The sequence below is a fragment of the Microcebus murinus genome, unplaced genomic scaffold (genome assembly GCF_040939455.1).
Source record: "Microcebus murinus isolate Inina unplaced genomic scaffold, M.murinus_Inina_mat1.0 scaf069_hap2_Mmur4.0, whole genome shotgun sequence".
In the NCBI taxonomy this organism is placed as follows: Eukaryota; Metazoa; Chordata; class Mammalia; order Primates; family Cheirogaleidae; genus Microcebus; species Microcebus murinus.
Genome location: NW_027439015.1, coordinates 38,614 through 46,633, shown reverse-complemented (window position 1 = coordinate 46,633; position 8,020 = coordinate 38,614). Strand labels below are relative to the sequence as shown.

The following is an 8,020-nucleotide window of genomic DNA, read 5'->3' as shown; positions in this document are numbered from 1 at the left end:
GGCGGAGGGCGCCCCTGCCCCGCTCAAGAAGCCGAGCCTCTCTGCGCTTCCCCGCCGCCTCCTCCCCCCGCCCCAGGCCCCGCGCCGGGTCGGGCCTGTTGAGTTCGCCGGCCGGGTCCCGCGGGCTCCGAGGGACGGGGGTGACAGGCGGGGTGGGCCGGGGTTGGGGGCTGTCTCTGTATACACACACACTCACACTCACACTCACTCACTCACTCACACTCACACAAGATGCGCCTCCACGGCTGGACCCGCCAAGGTGGAGACCTTCAAGCCCCCCTCCTCTCCTTGCCTGGCCTCCTTCACCTCCCCGCCCCCCACCCCCAGCTCGCACGGGCGGGAGGGGCGGGGCGCTCGCCCTTTGACCCCAGCCAGGGGCGGCCCTCCCCCACAACCCCTTTCAGCTGCGCCCCCCACCCTGTGGCCCGGCGGCCGCCTATTCCCCCGGGCCAGGGCTGGGGCACAGCGCACGGGGGAGGGGAGCCAGTGTATGGGGCGTCTCTCTCTCTCTCTCTCTCTCTCTCTCTCTCTCTCTCTCTCTCTCTCTCTCTCTCTCTCTCTCTCGGGATGTGTCCCATGGGTGGGGTGGGGTGGCGTGGTTTGTGGGGCGCTGAAGAAATCAGTCCCCTCCATCTCCTCCCTCTGGAAAACACCCAAGCCCTTGGAGAACTGCCCGCACCTCTACCTACCGTGGGGGCCGGGACCCTCCTCTTTGTCCTCCTGTGGCCCAGTCCAAGGGGCCTGGACCTGGCCGGGGCTGCACTGGACCCCAACCACCCTGGCGTGTGGACTCGCTAAAAATCGGCGATTAGATATTGGATTCCAGCGTCATTGAGGTCATTTCACTAATGAGTGCACCGCAAAGAGTTTCCTAATCCATCTGTGAGGGTGGCAACCGAAAGAGAATTTTAGAGCTGACAGAATAGGCGAGGAAAGGCATAGGAGATTTCCACACCCAGTAAGGAAGCCTTTCCCGAAGTGGAAGAAAGAAAGGAGCAAACAGAGACACCGGTAGCCCGCCCGGATCAGAGTCTGCCCCTGAGAGAAAGTACCCTGACCAGGTTCTCCCGTGGGTGGGTCGCGAGCTAGCGGCATTCAGAAGAGCGAGGCCCGCAGTCTGTGCGGAAGACACCTGCACTCGGGTGTGTGTGGCGGCACAATTCACAAGCAGCTCCAGATGTTAAACCAAGGAGAAGCCAGGGAGTTCCCAACGCCCCAGGTGTCCTCAGCCCACGACTGGCTGCTGTGGGAATGCGAAGCCCGGCTCCTTGTCTCAGAGCGGGGCAACCAGGAGGTGTGATGTCCACCCCGGGGTTCCCAGGAGGATCAGACTGAAGCTGGGACTTGGCCTGAAAGTGTCCCCTCGCATGGCCACCCCCTTCCCCTTCCTGCTCCTCTACTCCTGGTGCCCCTCCATCCAGGGGCCAGACCTTAAAGAGTCACCCGCAAGAGAATCCTGGTCCCAAAGGAGCCTTCTGGGGGACCCCTGCTGAGAGAGGTTGTGGGCATGGCCCGCTGGGGCTCTGCCCGACCCAGGGCTGAGAGATGCAACCTCCCAGCTCTGGGTCCCTGCAGGAAGTGTTGGCAAGCACAGGGCCAGTCCTCCAAAGGCCCAGGTGCAGGGAGCCCAGGCCAAGCAGCCTGTGGAAGAAGCCACATGCTGTGCCACCCCGGGGAACACGACTGCAGGCCACGGCCCTTCCCACCTCCTCCTCCTCCTCCTCCTCCTCCTCCTCCTCCTCCTCCCACCCCGCCCCCGCCCCCGCCCCCACATGGCACAGGGCCCAGAGACACCTCAGACACTTGCTACCCAAAGTGCAAAGGGCATCAGTTGCTCCTCCAAACCCCCCCCCCAGCCCAGCAGACCGCGTTGTCCAGCCAGCCACCGGGCCTCCCTGGGGTGCCCAGCACAAAAGTGCAGACACCCACCGGACCCTCAATCTCAGTTTTCGGATGTTTTTGCCACTCTAAGGACCCGCAGGCCAGCTGGGCCTTCTGGCAGGACAGAGAGCCCCGGAATCCGACGTGGAGAGCTGGGTGTACGTCCCCATGAGGAGGCGGTCCCCACCTCCGCGGCTATCCCCTTGCGGGGAGCGGCAGCCGCGGGGCCTCAGAGAAGACACCAGGCTGGGCCCCCACGGCACAGCGGGAGCACGTCCCCCGCAGGCCACTTAGCGATGGCGGCCAGCCGGCGGACGGTTGGGTTGCGCGAGACGCTGCGGCCGCCCTGCTACCGGGTTCCTGGGAGGGCGTCCTGGAACCAGCGTCCACACCAAGCCCTTGGAAGGCCCAGGCGACGGAGGAGCCCCGTCAGGCAGGGGCCGAGGACGGTGACGGCCCGGGCGGGGAGGAGCGTGTCAGGCAGGGGCAGAGGACGGTGACAGGTGATAGGCCGGGCGGGAAGGAGTCAGTCAGGCAGGGGCCGTGGAGGAGACGGGCTGGGTAAGGGTTAGGGTTAGTGTCAGGGCACAAGTCACAATCGCAAAGACCTGGAAGCCACCCGAGTGCCCATCGACCCACGAGTGGGTAAATAAAATGTGGCGCGTGGACACCACGGAGTGCTATTCGGCTATGAGGAGCAGCGGTGAGGGGGCACCTCTCGTGGTTCTCCTGGCCAGAGCTGGAACCCGTTCCAGTAAGCCAAGTATCCCAAGAATGGACACACGAGCACCACGTGCTCGCGCTCACCAGCAAATGGGTACGAACCGATGGACACCTAAGTGGACACAGAGGAATCACCTTCTTCGGGTGGGTGTCGGGCGGGTGGGGGGAGGGGATGGGCATACACATCCATTAGGAATGGGGTGGGTACGCACCGACTGGGGGATGGGCGCACTTGAAGCTCTGACGCACCGACTGGGGGATGGGCGCACTTGAAGCTCTGACCCGAGGGGGGAGGCTGGGAGAGGGCAACGCACCCGACCTTAACATTGGTGCCCCCACAATATGCTGGAGCAACATGAGAGGTAAATGAATAAGAACACGGGGGGGGGGAGGGGGGCACGGGCAACACATGTCACCTTAATACTTGGACTCCCATCATCTGCTTGAAAAGAGAGAGAAAAGAAAATGCAATAATAGAGATAAGAGACACTTTTTAAAAATAATGAATCCGGCCGGGCGCTGTGGCTCACGCCTGTAATCCTAGCTCTTGGGAGGCCGAGGCGGGCGGATTGCTCAAGGTCAGGAGTTCAAAACCAGCCTGAGCAAGAGCGAGACCCCGTCTCTACTATAAATAGAAAGGAATTAATTGGCCAACTGATATATATATAAAAATTAGCGGGGCATGGTGGCGCATGCCTGCAGTCCCAGCTACCCGGGAGGCTGAGGCAGAAGGATCACTGGAGCCCAGGAGTTTGAAGTTGCTGTGAGCTAGGCTGACGCCACGGCACTCACTCTAGCCTGGGCACCAAACCGAGACTCTGTCTCAAAAAAAAAAAAAAAAAAATGAATCCGAAGAGAAAAGTAAAAGGAGGCCTGTGGAGCAGGTCTGGGTGTGACTCCGGATCCCCCAACATCAGGTGCCACCACCAAAGATTCCTACGTGTAGCCCATAGAACCCCAAAAGCAACGGGACGAGTTCTGGTCACATACTCCCTCAAAATGACATCCTGGCCTTCTTCTGGAACTCCCTCCCCTCTCAGACTCTCAAGGTTTCCTCCAGCGTGTCGGCTCCCACAGAGCAGACCTTTGGTCTGAGACCTGACTGTCCAGAAGCCACGCATGCTGCCGCGTGGCGGCGGTGTCGCGGCTCGGGACAAGAGGAGGCCCCACGGTGCGGGCTGGGGCGCGCCAGGCACCGCGGCGGACGCTGAGGGTGGGGGTCACCCCCACCCCGGGCCGCCCCCGCACTCCCAGAAACGCGACAGAACCAGAGGCAAAAAAAAAAAGAAGAAGCCTACGGCACCCGGTATTCCCGGGCGGTCTCCCATCCAAGTTCTAACCAGGCCCGAGCCTGCTTAGCTTCCGAGACCAGACGGGATCGGGCGCGTTCGGGGTGGTGTGGCCGTGGACGGCGGAGGGCGCCCCTGCCCCGCTCAAGAAGCCGAGCCTCTCTGCGCTTCCCCGCCGCCGCCTCCCGCCCCAGGCCCCGCGCCGGGTCGGGCCTGTTGAGTTCGCCGGCCGGGTCCCGCGGGCTCCGAGGGACGGGGGTGACAGGCGGGGCGGGCCGGGGTTGGGGGCTGTCTCTGTATACACACACACTCACACTCACACTCACTCACTCACTCACACTCACACAAGATGCGCCTCCACGGCTGGACCCGCCAAGGTGGAGACCTTCAAGCCCCCCTCCTCTCCTTGCCTGGCCTCCTTCACCTCCCCGCCCCCCACCCCCAGCTCGCACGGGCGGGAGGGGCGGGGCGCTCGCCCTTTGACCCCAGCCAGGGGCGGCCCTCCCCCACAACCCCTTTCAGCTGCGCCCCCCACCCTGTGGCCCGGCGGCCGCCTATTCCCCCGGGCCAGGGCTGGGGCACAGCGCACGGGGGAGGGGAGCCAGTGTATGGGGCGTCTCTCTCTCTCTCTCTCTCTCTCTCTCTCTCTCTCTCTCTCTCTCTCTCTCTCTCTCTCTCGGGATGTGTCCCATGGGTGGGGTGGGGTGGCGTGGTTTGTGGGGCGCTGAAGAAATCAGTCCCCTCCATCTCCTCCCTCTGGAAAACACCCAAGCCCTTGGAGAACTGCCCGCACCTCTACCTACCGTGGGGGCCGGGACCCTCCTCTTTGTCCTCCTGTGGCCCAGTCCAAGGGGCCTGGACCTGGCCGGGGCTGCACTGGACCCCAACCACCCTGGCGTGTGGACTCGCTAAAAATCGGCGATTAGATATTGGATTCCAGCGTCATTGAGGTCATTTCACTAATGAGTGCACCGCAAAGAGTTTCCTAATCCATCTGTGAGGGTGGCAACCGAAAGAGAATTTTAGAGCTGACAGAATAGGCGAGGAAAGGCATAGGAGATTTCCACACCCAGTAAGGAAGCCTTTCCCGAAGTGGAAGAAAGAAAGGAGCAAACAGAGACACCGGTAGCCCGCCCGGATCAGAGTCTGCCCCTGAGAGAAAGTACCCTGACCAGGTTCTCCCGTGGGTGGGTCGCGAGCTAGCGGCATTCAGAAGAGCGAGGCCCGCAGTCTGTGCGGAAGACACCTGCACTCGGGTGTGTGTGGCGGCACAATTCACAAGCAGCTCCAGATGTTAAACCAAGGAGAAGCCAGGGAGTTCCCAACGCCCCAGGTGTCCTCAGCCCACGACTGGCTGCTGTGGGAATGCGAAGCCCGGCTCCTTGTCTCAGAGCGGGGCAACCAGGAGGTGTGATGTCCACCCCGGGGTTCCCAGGAGGATCAGACTGAAGCTGGGACTTGGCCTGAAAGTGTCCCCTCGCATGGCCACCCCCTTCCCCTTCCTGCTCCTCTACTCCTGGTGCCCCTCCATCCAGGGGCCAGACCTTAAAGAGTCACCCGCAAGAGAATCCTGGTCCCAAAGGAGCCTTCTGGGGGACCCCTGCTGAGAGAGGTTGTGGGCATGGCCCGCTGGGGCTCTGCCCGACCCAGGGCTGAGAGATGCAACCTCCCAGCTCTGGGTCCCTGCAGGAAGTGTTGGCAAGCACAGGGCCAGTCCTCCAAAGGCCCAGGTGCAGGGAGCCCAGGCCAAGCAGCCTGTGGAAGAAGCCACATGCTGTGCCACCCCGGGGAACACGACTGCAGGCCACGGCCCTTCCCACCTCCTCCTCCTCCTCCTCCTCCTCCTCCTCCTCCTCCTCCCACCCCGCCCCCGCCCCCGCCCCCACATGGCACAGGGCCCAGAGACACCTCAGACACTTGCTACCCAAAGTGCAAAGGGCATCAGTTGCTCCTCCAAACCCCCCCCCCAGCCCAGCAGACCGCGTTGTCCAGCCAGCCACCGGGCCTCCCTGGGGTGCCCAGCACAAAAGTGCAGACACCCACCGGACCCTCAATCTCAGTTTTCGGATGTTTTTGCCACTCTAAGGACCCGCAGGCCAGCTGGGCCTTCTGGCAGGACAGAGAGCCCCGGAATCCGACGTGGAGAGCTGGGTGTACGTCCCCATGAGGAGGCGGTCCCCACCTCCGCGGCTATCCCCTTGCGGGGAGCGGCAGCCGCGGGGCCTCAGAGAAGACACCAGGCTGGGCCCCCACGGCACAGCGGGAGCACGTCCCCCGCAGGCCACTTAGCGATGGCGGCCAGCCGGCGGACGGTTGGGTTGCGCGAGACGCTGCGGCCGCCCTGCTACCGGGTTCCTGGGAGGGCGTCCTGGAACCAGCGTCCACACCAAGCCCTTGGAAGGCCCAGGCGACGGAGGAGCCCCGTCAGGCAGGGGCCGAGGACGGTGACGGCCCGGGCGGGGAGGAGCGTGTCAGGCAGGGGCAGAGGACGGTGACAGGTGATAGGCCGGGCGGGAAGGAGTCAGTCAGGCAGGGGCCGTGGAGGAGACGGGCTGGGTAAGGGTTAGGGTTAGTGTCAGGGCACAAGTCACAATCGCAAAGACCTGGAAGCCACCCGAGTGCCCATCGACCCACGAGTGGGTAAATAAAATGTGGCGCGTGGACACCACGGAGTGCTATTCGGCTATGAGGAGCAGCGGTGAGGGGGCACCTCTCGTGGTTCTCCTGGCCAGAGCTGGAACCCGTTCCAGTAAGCCAAGTATCCCAAGAATGGACACACGAGCACCACGTGCTCGCGCTCACCAGCAAATGGGTACGAACCGATGGACACCTAAGTGGACACAGAGGAATCACCTTCTTCGGGTGGGTGTCGGGCGGGTGGGGGGAGGGGATGGGCATACACATCCATTAGGAATGGGGTGGGTACGCACCGACTGGGGGATGGGCGCACTTGAAGCTCTGACGCACCGACTGGGGGATGGGCGCACTTGAAGCTCTGACCCGAGGGGGGAGGCTGGGAGAGGGCAACGCACCCGACCTTAACATTGGTGCCCCCACAATATGCTGGAGCAACATGAGAGGTAAATGAATAAGAACACGGGGGGGGGGAGGGGGGCACGGGCAACACATGTCACCTTAATACTTGGACTCCCATCATCTGCTTGAAAAGAGAGAGAAAAGAAAATGCAATAATAGAGATAAGAGACACTTTTTAAAAATAATGAATCCGGCCGGGCGCTGTGGCTCACGCCTGTAATCCTAGCTCTTGGGAGGCCGAGGCGGGCGGATTGCTCAAGGTCAGGAGTTCAAAACCAGCCTGAGCAAGAGCGAGACCCCGTCTCTACTATAAATAGAAAGGAATTAATTGGCCAACTGATATATATATAAAAATTAGCGGGGCATGGTGGCGCATGCCTGCAGTCCCAGCTACCCGGGAGGCTGAGGCAGAAGGATCACTGGAGCCCAGGAGTTTGAAGTTGCTGTGAGCTAGGCTGACGCCACGGCACTCACTCTAGCCTGGGCACCAAACCGAGACTCTGTCTCAAAAAAAAAAAAAAAAAATGAATCCGAAGAGAAAAGTAAAAGGAGGCCTGTGGAGCAGGTCTGGGTGTGACTCCGGATCCCCCAACATCAGGTGCCACCACCAAAGATTCCTACGTGTAGCCCATAGAACCCCAAAAGCAACGGGACGAGTTCTGGTCACATACTCCCTCAAAATGACATCCTGGCCTTCTTCTGGAACTCCCTCCCCTCTCAGACTCTCAAGGTTTCCTCCAGCGTGTCGGCTCCCACAGAGCAGACCTTTGGTCTGAGACCTGACTGTCCAGAAGCCACGCATGCTGCCGCGTGGCGGCGGTGTCGCGGCTCGGGACAAGAGGAGGCCCCACGGTGCGGGCTGGGGCGCGCCAGGCACCGCGGCGGACGCTGAGGGTGGGGGTCACCCCCACCCCGGGCCGCCCCCGCACTCCCAGAAACGCGACAGAACCAGAGGCAAAAAAAAAAAGAAGAAGCCTACGGCACCCGGTATTCCCGGGCGGTCTCCCATCCAAGTTCTAACCAGGCCCGAGCCTGCTTAGCTTCCGAGACCAGACGGGATCGGGCGCGTTCGGGGTGGTGTGGCCGTGGAC

The 8,020-nt window shown here is 62.3% G+C and overlaps 2 pseudogenes; both read right to left on the bottom strand.

The window, feature by feature from the left end:
* Positions 1–3,895: 3,895 nt before the first annotated feature.
* On the bottom strand, positions 3,896–4,014 carry LOC142869318 (uncharacterized; annotated as a pseudogene).
* A 3,887-nt stretch (positions 4,015–7,901) lies between these two features.
* LOC142869317 (uncharacterized) lies at positions 7,902–8,020 on the bottom strand (annotated as a pseudogene).